General features: G+C 39.6%; 1 pseudogene; it reads right to left on the bottom strand.

Moving 5' to 3' along the window:
• Positions 1–13,632: 13,632 nt before the first annotated feature.
• On the bottom strand, positions 13,633–14,530 carry LOC148162419 (transducin-like enhancer protein 1 pseudogene; annotated as a pseudogene).
• Between the last annotated feature and the right edge of the window lie 224 nt (positions 14,531–14,754).

Here is a 14,754-nt window from a genome sequence, read left to right on the forward strand (position 1 = left end):
GTGGCAAGAGTGGGCATCCTTGACGTGTTCCTGATCTTAAGGGAAAGGCTCTCAGCTTTTCCCCATTAAAGATGATATTCGCTGTGGGTTTTTCATAGATGGATTTTTGAACTTGAGAGATGTTCCCTCTATCCCTATACTCTGAAGAGTTTTAATCAGGAACGGATGTTGTATTTTGTCAAATGCTTTTTCTGCATCAACTGAGAGGACCATATGGTTCTTCTCCCTCCTCTTATTAATGTGTTCTATCACATTGATTGATTTGCGAATGTTGAACCACCCTTGCATCCCGGGGATAAATCCCACTTGGTCGCGGTGGTTCATCCTTTTAATGTATTGTTGGATCCTATTAGCTAGGATTTTGTTGAGGATTTTGGAATCCATCTTCATCAGGGATATCGGTCTGAAATTCTCCTTTTTGATGGGGTCTTTGCCTGGTTTGGGGATTAAGGTAATGCTGACCTCATAGAATGAGTTTGGAAGTTTTCCTCCTGTTTCTATTTTTTTGTAACAACTTCAGTAGAATAGGTATTATTTCTTCTTTGAATGTTTGGTAGAATTCCCCAGGGAATCCATCAGGCCCTGGACTCTTGTTTTTTGGGAGGTTTTTGATCACTGCTTCAATCTTGTTACTGGTTATTGGCCTATTCAGGTTGTCAATTTCTTCCTGTTTCAGTCTTGGCAGCTTATAGGTTTCCAGGAAGGCCTCCATTTCATCCAGATTGCTCAGTTTATTGGCATATAGTTGTTGATAATAATTTCTAATAATTGTTTCTATTTGCTTGGTGTTAGTTGTGATCTCTCCCCTTTCATTCATCATTTTATTAAATTGGGTCCTTTCTCTTTTCTTTTGGATAAGTCTGGCCAGTGGTTTATAGATCTTATTAATTCTTTCAAAGAACCAGCTTCTAGTTTCGTTGATCTGATCTACTGTGTTTCTGGTTTCTAATTCATTGATCTCTGCTCTAATTTTAATTATTTCTCTTCTAATGTGTGGCTTAGGTATCGTTTGTTGCTTTTTCTCTAGTTCTTTAAGGTGTAGAGTTAGTTGGTGAATTTGGGATTTTTCTATTTTTTTGAGTGAGGCTTGGATGGCTATATATTTCCCCCTTAGGACCGCCTTTGCAATATCCCATAGGTTTTGGACTGATGTGTTTTCATTCTCATTGATTTTCATGAATTGTTTAAGTTCTTTGATTTCCTGGTTGACCCAAACATTCTTGAGCAGAGTGGTCTTTAGCTTCCAAGTGTTTGAATTTCTGCCAAATTTTTTCTTGTGATTGAGTTCCAGTTTTAAAGCATTGTGGTCTGACAATATGCAGGGAATAATCTCAGTCTTTTGGTATCGGTTGAGACCTGATTTGTGACCCAGTATGTGGTCTATTCTGGAGAAAGTTCCATGTGCACTCAAGAAGAATGAGTATTCTGTATGTTCTGTAAATATCTATGATGTCCATCTGGTCCAGTGTATCATTCAAAGCTCTTGTTTCCTTGTTGATTTTTTGCTTAGATGACGTGTCCATTGCTGAGAGTGGAGTAATGAGGTCTCCTACAATTAATGTATTGTTATCAATATGACTCTTTATTTTGGTTAACAGTTGGCTTATGTAGATGGCTGCTCCCATTGTTAGATCTTCTTGTTGGATAGATCCTTTAAGAATGATATAGTGTCCTTCTGTGTCTCTAATTAAAGACTTTAGTTTAAAATCTGATTTGTCTGATATAAGAATTGCTACCCCAGCTTTCTTTTGAGGTCCGCTGGCATGGAAGATGGATCTCCATCCCTTCACTTTCAGTCTGGATCTCTTTAGGTTCAAAATGAGTCTCTTGTAGGAAGCATATGGATGGGTCCTGTCTTTTTATCCAATCTGCAACCCTGTGCCGTTTTATGGGAGGATTTAGGCCATTCACGTTGAGAGTGATTATTGAAAAATATGAATTTATTGTCACCATGTTGCCTGTGAAGATGTTGTTTTTATAGATTTTCCCTGTAAATTTCTGCTGTATATCACTCTTGGGGTCTTTCTCCTTTTATAGAACCCCCCTTAATATTTCTTGTAGGGCCAGCTTAGTGGTCACATATTCTTTCAGTTTCTTCCGGTCGTGGAAGCTCTGCATCTCTCCATCCATTCTAAATGACAGCCTTGCCGGATAAAGTATTCTTGGCTGAATGTTCTTCTCATTTAGTACCTTGAATATGTCTTGCCAGGTCTCTGTGGTTAGGTCTGATGTTATTCTGATGTTCCTCCCTCTGTACGTAAGGAATCTTTTCCCCCTAACTGCCCTTAAGATGGTTTCCTTGGTTCTAAGATTTGCAAGTTTTACTATTACATGCTGGGGTGTTGGCCTGTTTTCCTTGATCTTGGGAGGGGTCCTCTCTGCCTCTGGGACGTGAATGTTTCTTTCATTCCCCAGATTAGGGAAATTCTCAGCTATGATTTGCTCAAATACATCTTCTAGTCCTCTCTCTCTCTCCACTCCCTCCGGGATTCCAATAATTCTGACATTGGAATGTTTCATGGTGTCACTTATTTCTCTGATTCTATTTTCATGGATTCTGAGTTGTTTTTCCCTGGCCTCCTCTTTTCCCTTTTTATTTATTATATTGTCTTCCCTGTCGCTTATCCGTTCTGCCTCAGTTACCCTAGCTGTTAGATTATCTAGATTGGATTGGATCTCATTGATAGCATTTTTTTTTGTTTGTTTGTTTGTTTGTTTTTTTTTATTAATTTTTTTATTGTTATGTTAATCACCATATATTACATCATTAGTTTTTGGTGCAGTGTTCCATGATTCATTGTTTGTTCATAACACCCAGTGCTCCATGCAGAACGTGCCCTCCTCAATACCCATCACCAGGCTAACCCATCCCCCTACCCCCTCCCCTCTAGAACCCTCAGTTTGTTTTTCAGAGTCCATCATCTCTCATGGTTCGTCTCCCCCTCTGACATACTCCCCTTTTCTTCCTCTCCTGTTATCTTCTTCTTTTTCTTTTTTCTTAAAATATGTTGCGTTATTTGTTTCAGAAGTACAGATCTGTGATTCAACAGTCTTGCACAATTCACAGCACTCACCGTAGCACATACCCTCCCCAATGTCTATCACCCAGCCACCCCATCCCTCCCACCCCCAACCACTCCAGTAACACTCAGTTTGTTTCCTGAGATTAAGAATTCCTCATATCAGTGAGGTCATGTGATACATGTCTTTCTCTGATTGACTTATTTCACTCAGCATAACACCCTCCAGTTCCATCCACGTCCTTGCAAATGGCAAGATCTCATTCCTTTTGATGGCTGCATAATATTCCATTGTGTATATATACCACCTCTTCTTTATCCATTCATCTGTCGATGGACATCTTGGCTCTTTCCACAGTTTGGCTATTGTGGACATTGCTGCTATAAACATTGGGGTGCACGTACCCCTTCGGGTCCCTACATTTGTATCTTTGTGGTAAATACCCAGTAGTGCAATTGCTGGATCAAACGGTAGCTCTAATTTCAACTGTTTGAGGAACCTCCATACTGTTTTCCAGAGGGGTTGCACCAGCTTGCATTCCCACCAACAGTGTAGGAGGGTTCCCCTTTCTCCACATCCCCGCCAACATCTGTCGTTCCCTGACTTGTTAATTTTAGCCATTCTGACGGGTGTGAGGTGGTATCTCATTCAGGTTTTGATTTGGATTTCCCTAATGCCGAGCGATGTTGAGCACTTTTTCATGTGCCTGTTGGCCATTTGGATGTCTTCTTTGGAGAAATGTCTGTTCATGTCTTCTGCCCATTTCTTGATTGGATTATTTGTTCTTTGGGTGTTGAGTTTGATAAGTTCTTTATAGATTTTGGATACTAGCCCTTTATCTGATATGTTGTTTGCAAATATTTTCTCCCATTCTGTCGGTTGTCTTTTGGTTTTGTGGACTGTTTCTTTTCATTGATAGCATTTTTAAGTTCTGCCAATTCAGCTTTCATTTCTGCCCTTAGAGACTCTATGTTGCCATTAATTGATTTCTCCATTCTAGCCATTGTCTTCACAATTGCTAGCCTGAATTCCATCTCTGACATCTTGGTTATATCGGCATCCATTTGTAAATCTGCAGCATAAGTCATAATCTTTGAGTCTTTTCTATTTTGGGGGTTCTTCCTCCTAGTCATTCTGTTGATGGGTGTTTGAGGGAATGTATAGAGTCCAAATTATTGACCAGAACCCCAAGCAAGATGCACCTGTTTCCTTGGGACCTTAGGGTTGCTGGCCTCTTGTTTTCCCAGCCTGTCTTCTGGGGGAGGGGCCTGCCACGCTGTTACTCAGGCAACTGTGTTTGGGAGGAGTTGCCCTGCCCCCCTGTGGTGGGGGATGTCCTCAGCAGGAATCAGTTTTTGGGACTTTTGCTTCCTGGTGGCTTTCCCTTGTGGCTTTCCCTGCCAGTTTTCCCTGGCGGCTTTCTGCGTCTCTTCCGTGAGTCAGAGCAGAAGACACCATTTCCAACCCTCTGTCTCAGAGCAGAGAGACCGCAGTCTGTTCTTCAGTGAGCTCTCCAGGCCACACTGCCTGTGTTTCTGTCCATGCTGCTATAAACTGCAGTGTCCTGGCTTGTGCACCCCTCTGCAGTGCCCCCAGTCCTGCCTCCAGGTCGGGGCACGTCTCTGCCCTCTGTGCTTCTAAAACTGCCAGCCGCTCCCAGTTCGCACACGTGACCCCGCCGCTCTGGGTGTCTGACCCGGGGGCTGCCCTAAAGTCCTTTCCCCACCGCTACCAGTCTGTGGGTCTGTGCCCTGTCCCCAGCAAGCGAGGCTGTTGCTCACCGGCGGTGTAGGATCCCCATGGACAGGCTCGCTCCCGCTGCCGTTTATCCTCTGATATCTGCCCACAGTATCAGGGCTCCCCACTTCGTACTTCAAAACCAACCATCTGCGATATTCTGTTTGTAGAGATCCAGATCTTCTTACATCTCACGCTGGTTTCATGGGTGCTCAGAGTGGTCTGGTAGATATCCAGCTCAGTTCCGGGAATCACTTGAAATAGGGTCCCCTACTCCTCCGCCATCTTTCCTTCTCTGACAATGAATCGAAAAAATTTCCTTCTTGATTAAAACTGTATACCTAGAGTTCTCTGAAGCTAAAGAGAATCTAAGGAAGGACCACCCCCCCACACCAAAATGATCAAATTGCTGAAATGCAGTGATAAAGAGAAAATATTAAAAGCAGTCAAAGGGGGTGGGAGACACTTTTTATCGGGGCAGGGGGAAGATAGGAAATATTGTTGACTTCTCATTAGAAGCCATACAAGCCAGAAAACAATGGAATGGCTTCTCCACAGGCCTGAAAGAAAGGAAAAAGACAAACTAGAATTCCATACTCGGTAAAAATATATAAAGGAAAGCAAAAAAGGGAGACATTTTTAGACAAGCAAAATCTGAGAGAACTTATCGCTGGCAGACCTGTACTACAAGAAACATTAAAGGAAAATATATGAGATGAATAGCTGGATCTACCAGAGATGAAAAGTACTAAAATGATTAATATGTGGATAAATAGAAAAGTATTTTTCTTTCCAATTTTTTGTTTCTTTAAATTATAATTATTTAAGTCACCAAGAGTGTATTGTGGGGTTCATAACATGTAAAAATAAAAAGTATAACAACACGAATGGTGGTGGGGTTGGGTTATGGAATATGCTATTAAAGGGTTCTTCCGTTTATGTGAAGTGATACAACATTAGTGAAGGAAGATTGTAGGGAGTTCAGAATGCATATTATAAGTCCTAGAGAAATGACTGAAAATAAAAACATTAAGTTGTAAAGCTAATAAGCCAATAGATTAGATAAAATGGAATATTAGAAGTACTCAGCCTGATTTGCCTCTTCTCACTCTCCCCCTACAAAGAAAAGCTGACAAAGAAGAAGAAAAGCGGTAAGAAGGCCATGATGGTCTCTCTTTTCTCTGTGAATTTGGAATTCTGTTTACAGTTCATCTGCTGAGAAGTGAATTAATCTTCTGGGGACTGTTTGAAAAAGACATCAAGGGGAATGGGAAGGGAGAAGAAGGTTGCCTCCCATAGGGTCCACCTGAGGATGGAGACATTAAGTTTGTGGTAATGTTGTTCTACCTGTTGTACCCTTCTCTTCAGTAGTGCTTAGCCGTTTGGATGAAGGGAAGGGTAGCCAGATGATTAGGCTGATACAAGGTTGGCGTGCTAGGGGCACTTGGGTGACTCAGTCTGTTTAGTGTGCAACTCTTGTTTTCAGCTCAGGTCACGATCTCATGGGGTGTGAGATTGAGCCCCACGTCAGGATCTGTGCTCAGTGGGAAGTCTGCTTGAAGATTCTCTCCCTCTACCCCTACCCTCACTCTCGCTCATTCTCTTGCTCTCAAATAAATCTAAAAAAAAAAAAAATCTAAAAAAGTTGGTATGCTAGAAAGCACAACAATAATGAAATTGTAGGAATTGATGATTTTGAATGGTCAATGAGGTCTAGGCTAAATATGTGAGGAAATTGGTTCACTCTGGGGCTCAGAGTTTGAGAGAAAAAAGAGCTCAAGGTGCTAGAAGTTATACTAAGGTAAAGAATAGGTATAATAGAAGCGACAGAAGGAGAGAAGTGAGGGCACACAGACTGAGTGTAGGAAACTACAGTTTAAGATTTCAGAGGTGGGACAGCTGGCGGTGAGGTCAAGAAGTGAAGAGCCAAGTATCTGTTGGTAGATGAGGTTGTCATTGATTTTTGTGAGGCCGGCCTGTTTGGTGAACTGTCTACATGCACGTGGATATTACTTAAGATGGTGGTGAGACATAAGATGAAATGAATAGAAAGACTGCAAACCAGGTGCCAATAGCCTGTAATCAATAGTAGGTATTTTCAGGGCATAGGAAGTGTTTTACTTTATTTTTAAGTGTACTGAGGTGTGATTTACATATACAACACTTTACATATTTAATGTACGTAAATTAAGTTTGTGAATAAGTGAGACCCTTGAAACTACCATCAAGGCTATAAACATATCCATGATCTCCCAAAGTTTCCTCCTGTCTTTATTATTATTGTTATTTTGGGGGGTGAGGACATGTAATATAAGATTTACTCTTTTAGCAAACTTTGAGTATACCATATAGTATTGTTAGCTCTAGGCACTGTGCTGTATAGTAGATCTCCAGAACTTACTTATCTTGTGTAATTGAAACTTGGTACCTCCCTCCTCCCCTGGCAACCACCGTTCTACTCACTGCTTCTATGAGTCTATTTTAGATTTCACTTGTAAATGAGAAAATCGAGTATTTGACTTTCTGTGTCTGGATTATTTCATTTAGCATAATGCCCTTTAGATCTACCCATGCTTTTGCAATGTCAAGGTTCCCTTGTTTTTTTAAGGCCAAATACTATTTCACTGCATGCACATAGCACATTTTCTTTTTTCATTCGTGTCTTAATGGGCACTTGTGTTGTTTCTCAATCTTGACTATAGGGAATAATGCTGCAGTGAACATGGGAGTGCAGATATCTCCTTAAGATCTTGATTCAGTTCTTTTGGATATATACTCAGAAGTGAAATTGGATCATATAGTACTTCTACTTTTAAATTTTTGAAGAATTTCCAGACTGTTTTCCGTAGCAGATTTACCAGTTTACATTCTCAGCAATAGTGCATTATGGATTCCCCTTTCTCCACATCCCAGGAGCCCTTTTTTATGCCTAATGAGTTCTATGATTTTGAACTCCCTGTGCTTTGATCCAGTCAGCTGAACTAACCAGCCACAGGTACTCAGCAAGGGGTGAGTATGATGAAATAACAAGAGGAAAATTACTAGAAATATCTTTTTTTAAAAAGATTTTATTTATTTATTTGACAGAGAGACACAGGGAGAGAGGGAACGCAAGCAGGGGGAGTGGAAGAGGGAGAAGCAGGCTTCCCACTGAGCAGGGAGCCCAATGCGGGGCTTGATCCCAGGACCCTGGGATCATGACCTGAGCCGAAGGCAGACGCTTAACGACTGAGCCACCCAGGCGCCCCTAGAAATCTCTTTATGGATAGAATTCAATAGCTACTAATGCCTATCTATACTCTCTTTCCAGTAGTATGTTAAGAAGTGTAAAAAACAAATGAATCACTCCTGCCATCTGTTATTTAGAAACTGCAGAAGAAAACAGGATTATGAACACCAACATAAGCACTTGGATATTACATTCCAAGGGTTGCTATGTAATGTAAGGAAGGTGGGGAGGAGAACCATTGTAGATTTACAATTGGCTAGAGTTACTATGTGATGTGCTTTCTGTTTGTTCAGTGAGGGTTGAATTTTTAGAGTCACTTTACAGATGGGGAAGCTGAGGCTCATAGCACAGATGTCCTCTCACTGCATTGTATCCAGCTGCTGTGGAGAAAACTGAATTGCCTTTCTATCTGGAAGAGTTATTTGAAAAAAACAACTTTGAGTTTGAAATAAAATAGATAAAACTGTTTCTGCAGTGATCTGGGGCTTTTATTCACTCTTTTGGTCGTTGCAAGTAGAGGTCTGCAGAGTGAAGGGAAGTATTGATAAATTTGGTAAGGGTCTCTATAGCTTTAAGGTTTTGAATTAATAATTTTACTTTCATTTGAAATGTTCCACTAAACTACATGGAATAACAAATTGAAAATTTGGTTCTGATTTCTGATCTTTTTCTATATGTATTTCCTTGTTTCTTATTGATTTGAACTGTGTTTATTTTTCACATACAATATTGATATAAACTTGTGGTTATTTGCTTTCGTGGTTGACTCCATGACAAATACTGATGGTTTGCCTGTTATTTTAATAATCAATATCTGTCAAAAATAAGTTATTCATTTTGATTTTGTTCTTGTATTTTCACATATAGATAATAAACCATAGTAATTTCTAGAAACATTTTGTATAGACAACATTCAATTTAGGCCCAAGAAAGAATAACTTTTGGGGTTAAAGTGTTACATCATTTTATGTTTACTATTTAATGCAGTTCTTAAGTATTAAATCAAAGTCTACAGTTCACCTGTGTCTTTCTCTTTTACTGGAGCTCAGTATTTTGCAATAGGAGGGGATATGCCACTCACTTCTTTCTTGCCCTGGCCTTTGCATTCAGACCCATATCTTTTCTCAGGCCTGTTCTTCCTTCCTCTACTTGTCATCCTATACTAAGCAAGATGGTCTGTGTCCTCATTCTTCAGAGTAGAACTGCTGGAGGTGGGCACTAGGGAGGGCTGTGGATTACATATCTCTGGTTACTGTAAAGAATAAAAGGAGTAAAATTAACATTTATTGAGTTCACATTTATCCTGTCACTATTCTAAGTTATTAACATATTTCATTAATCCCCATCTCAAGTATATTCTGTATTATCTCAATATTACTGGGAAAAACTGAGGCTGGGGGAGGGTATCTGATTTCCAAGCACATTGTTTTTTCCATTACACTGTATTGCCTCTAAAATACTTTGTAGCTTAATATGTAGGTTTGGAAATGAGAGAGAATAAGATTCTGAGAGCCTTAAGGGGAAAAAGTTTAATGGAAGATAAAAGTTGACAATGTGAGCAACTATGAAGAACAATAATAATACAGCATAAAGATAAGATTAAGTAACTACATGGATTTCATTAAGGGATTAGACATGGTTCTCAAACTTCAATGTAAATGAGAGTCAGACTGTCTTGTTTGATCAAATACAAAGTCCTGGTCCTGACTCCAGACCTGCTCAATCAGAAACTATTGGAATGGAACAATTGATGATAATGGTCTACATTATATATTTAAAAGACACTGGAATATAGCAAAAAATAAGGTTAAAAAGGGGAAACTGATTTTTCAGTTTACTCATCAAATGTTGAATGAATTGAACCACCGAAGCTCTCCTGCTCAAGCCATGCTTTGTACACTCTCAGTTTTTCTGGGGCTTTGTGGTTAGAGAAATAAGTTCTGCCTTATTTTCCCTGGGTCACAGCCTCTATAGACCACATGACCACCTGGCTCCAGGTCTTTGCTGCCCTCTCATGGCCAGGTGCAGTACTGTACACATCCTCACTGTGGGGAGGAAACTGGTCAAGAGACTGAAGAATTGGACTAAGGTAATAAAGCTGTGAATAAATTCTGATTTTGTTTTGGAGAGAGAAGAAAGAGTAATAGGCTTACTGTTTGGAGCTGGTGGTATAAGAACCTGTGATGAGATGGAGGCCTTGTCACTCTAATCCTAGATCTTTTTTTTTTCCTCCATAAAAAGTGCATCACAGAAAAGATTGCATAACTAACAGTATTTAAAAAATGGAGTAGAACAGGATCACCCTGAAAGGGTTCAACTTTCCTGATCAATATTAAATAATCTAAGAACATTGATAGAACTTTGAAGAGAGATTCCAAAACAGTGCTGTCGCTCCTGAAGATAGATGGAAACAAGAAAGGAGTCAGGAGTAAAGATGGGATCATGTACTCCTGATTTTCCAAAAAATAAATATAGAAGACTCTGGAATATGATCTAGTAATGCTGGTGGAGCCCTAGGAAAAGCTTCAATAAGAACTTTAATAAGAACTTAAGAACTTCAATAAGAAACAACTTAAAAGTTGTTTGAGATCCACTTAAAAGGAAGTGATGATCATAAACCATGAGTGTGTTGGGAAAAATTTAGGTCAGATATAAGTTCACTTTCTTCTTTTATAAGACTACTAAATTAGTGTCTGAGGGAGTGTAGATCTAGATTTCATGTGCCAATGCCTTTGAATTAAAGTCTTAAAAGTCATAGTCCATAGAAGTTTTAGACATCTTTCTGTCTTGGTTTATTTCAGTTCCCTAGTCTTCCATCCATCTTCAGTTAGATCAGGGGTTGCAATGTTGAGAAAAGTAGAATGTTCACAGGACAAGTGATCATTGTGGCCTATTTAATATGCCTGTTTGCCAAAACAGAAAAGTACAAATGATTACATAATTATCAAATCAGTAGTTCTGGCATCTTTGGTAGGAAATGTGAGTGAGGCTCCCTTTAGATTAGTTCCATTTCATAATATTTTCTTGACTGCTACATGCTTCATTTATTAGCTATTCGTTTCTATTCTCTAAAAATGAATAGATATACATGCTTTAAGAAGTTCACAAAAGTGTAAAAGTGCAGAAAAAATATTACTGGGTCCTCAATCTCCAGTTCTCTTCAAGAAACACTGTTATAGCTTTAAAAGTTTTGTGAAACAAAAAATATGGGCTTCCCATATCCTTACACACATTGGATCAGGTGATCTGTATGTACTCTTTTACATCTTCCTTTTTTACATTAATATGTCTGATATCTTTCCATATCAATACATATGAAAATTCTTATTCTATCATTTACATTTATGAAATATTCTATAGTTGTGGTGTTTGGTACTTTAGCCACTAGCTACGTAAGTACTTGAAATGTGGCTAGTTCAGCTTGAGATGGGCTATATGTATAAAATACATACTAGATTGGAAAGCTTTAGTATGAAAATATATAAATACTTTATTAGAAATTTTTACATATTGATTACCTATTGAAATGATATTTTGGATATATTGAGTTACACAAAATGTTATTAAAATATTTCATTTCATTTTTTTAAATGAAGCTAACAGAAAATTCAAAATTACATAAGTGACTCACATTTGTGGCTTGCATTATATTACTATTTGGAAGTGCTGTTATAGGTGTACAAAAAATAATATATACTCTGTTATAAGGAATAAAAGGTCACTCATATATCTCGGGCTATTTGTTATTCAGGGGGAACCACTAGTGTGATGGCACGTATAGATTGTTGAAATGTAGTCATACTGGCTGGTGGGTAGCTACTGATCTGAACCTCCAGGTGCCCCTCCCTCCCCCACTGCCCAGCTGTTTGGAACTCAAACTCTCCAAGATTCATTTCCTAAAGACAGAATGCCTGGGAAGGCTTGGAGTCTGATAATTACTATAGCAGTTGTCCTTTGAGCTTTGCTGAGTAGTCAGACCATTCATATGATTGCATATTTTGAAGATCAAACCTGATTATATTTACTACCTAGTTTAAGAAAAGATGACTAATATTACTGAAGCCCTTTATGTAACTTTCTCATTAGTATTTTGATGTTATTTCCTCTTCCCCTCACATAGAGTTAGTACTTTTTCTTCATAACTTTACTATAAAAGTTGCATCTATAAATGATAAATTATTTACCTTTGCTGGTTTCATATCTATATATGAATGCAGTTGCAATGTGCATATTCAGCTTGATTTTTTTTGTTCATTTAACATGTTGATGAGATTTATTCATGTGATTAGTTTTACCTTTTTTTGTTCTATTGAATGGTATTCTACTTTATAAATACATTATATCCATTTTGTTATTGGTGGACATTTTTTGTTGTTATTCCAGTAGTGCTGCTTTGGACATTCTTGAACATATCTGTCCACATGTTCAAGAATTTCACCTGTGGAGAAGCACCTGGCTGGCTCAGTCTGAAGAGCATGAGACTCTATCTCAGGGTCTTGAGTTCAAGCCCCATGTTAGGTATAGAGATTACTGAAATAAATAAATAAAAATAAAAATAAAATTTTCTCCTATGGAGTTCTTTCATTTTTATTTTGTATCACAAATCAGTGTGAAATACATTTCATAATGCATAGAACACACGTGCCCATACTCATGTGATTTATTCTTCTCTCTGCTCTTTTCTCCTGTCCTTTTCTGTTCTCATTTTATAGTAGGACAAGTTCACACCACACTCCTCTTTGAGTCCGTTGGCAATTCTTGGCCCTTCACGGTTCCATATAAATTTCATAGTAGGCTTGTCAAATTCCATAGAGGTCCTTGTCAGGATTTTGATTGGAATTGAGTTGAATTTAATGATTAATTAGTGGGCAATTGATATTCATATCCTTCAGAAACTTCTACTGGCTTTTTTCTCAAATAACCAACTGTTAGTTTTGTTGATTATCTTAATTCTTTTTTTTTTTTTTTTGGCCTTTCATTAGTTTCTGTGCTTAGCCTCAGTTTTTACTTTCCTTCTTTGCTAACAAGCATTTAAAGCTTGACTGCATCACTGAGACTGTGGGTGCCGCTTCATAGTATAGCCACGTGAATCTCCATACCTGAGTCTCCTATTTGTCTTCCAGCAGTCTGCCAACCTGGCTGCTCCAACAAAAGAAACATGCTTGAGTGTGTCCTTTACTTAAACGTGTGTCACACAGTGTTCTCCTTGGTCCATCTTTTGTCTTCCTCTTATCTCCCACTTTTCTTTCTTTTTTTTTTGGTACTAAAGCCTTTACTGTAATAAACCAAATATATTTACAATTTATACAAATGTTTAACCTTCAACAAAAATACAAAAAAACATTTCACAAGATGCAAAACCAGGAAACAAGTTCATTGGAGACACCACTGCTCTACCAAGCACAGAAGGTGAGGGGAACTGCAAGGAACAGGAAGGTCATCTCGGCAGACCACACACACAGGAAAGAAGAGGCTCTGCCTACTCGCCTCGGCCCCTCTGTCCACTCCGCCTTGGTGCTCCGTTTGGTCTAGGTAGATGGGTGACCTTCAGTGGATGGATTCGTTGCCTCCTCTTTGTAGACTCAAAGTAGTTTTGTGTCAAGGTTTTGGAAACAGGTTTTCATGGTTTTTTTTTTTCTTTTAAAGTTACAACTTTTCTATTTCTACAAATTCAAAACATTTTGGCCCGATTCAACTCTAAACGTTAAACCACATCATGTTTTCAGTAGATGACTTCGTAGACTGTAGCCTTCTTGTCCCCTGAGCCAGTGACGATGTACTTATCATCCACAGAGATGTCACAGCTCAGCACGGACGAGGACTCTTTGGACTGGAATATACTGGCTCCGTGGGGGGTCCGCCAAGCGTTGAGGAGGTTGCCTTTGCCAGTACTTACAAACCACTTACCACAATAAGCAAATTTTAGGGACAGCACGCAGCTCTCGTGGAGATGCAGCTGGTACTTGTCAGGCTAATTTACCTGAAGAACTTCCACATTGCTACTGTCCATTACCACGGCCAGCCACTCCCCAGTTGGGCAGTATCCAAGGGAGAAGATCTGGGAGGTAAAGTTGTGCTGCCGCCCCTCGCGCAGGTCCCAAGGCCTGACCTTGTTGTCCAGGCCGCCCGTCCAGAGCTTGGTGCCATCATTAGAAATGTCAATACAGCTGGCCCCGTCTGTGTGGCCCTGGAATTGCCTCACCAGCGTCTGGTTGTGCAGGTCCCAGACGGCGATGTTACCATCACTGCAGCATGAGAAGCAGACCTTGGAGTCGGGGCTGATGGCCAGGGCGTAGCATGCGGGGGCTGAGGACGTCAGCTCTGCCTTGATGCGCGGGGTCGGAGCCGCCAGGTCCCAGATGGACAGAGTACTGGCCTCCCCTCCCACGATAAGGGTGCAACCGTCAGGGAGCAATTTGCAGGAACGGATGTAGTTATCCCTGTTCAGACAGTCGAGCTGAGAGACGGGGCTCTTGTTGCCCCGGGGTGGCTGGTGTCCCAGACCTTGACACAGCCCTTCCTGCCCGTGTACACATGTCTCATCCCACTTTTCATTTTTTGCTGAGAAATACTTGGCAATTACCTCTGAGCTAGCTATCTTAAATATTTTAGCATTTTAATATAGTGCTAAAATTATTTTAAAAAATAATTGATGTATCCTTCAATATCAAAGTGCATTTTTATTAAAAAGAATAACGTGCCAACAAAAATTGTCGGTTTATCTCAGCCTTGGAAGTAGTGTATTTACATCCAAAAGAGTCTCAGAT

Source organism: Eumetopias jubatus, unplaced genomic scaffold, assembly GCF_037043125.1.
Source record: "Eumetopias jubatus isolate StellerSeaLion01/CBP00866 unplaced genomic scaffold, mEumJub1_p1.0 scaffold_15, whole genome shotgun sequence".
NCBI classification, from domain to species: Eukaryota; Metazoa; Chordata; class Mammalia; order Carnivora; family Otariidae; genus Eumetopias; species Eumetopias jubatus.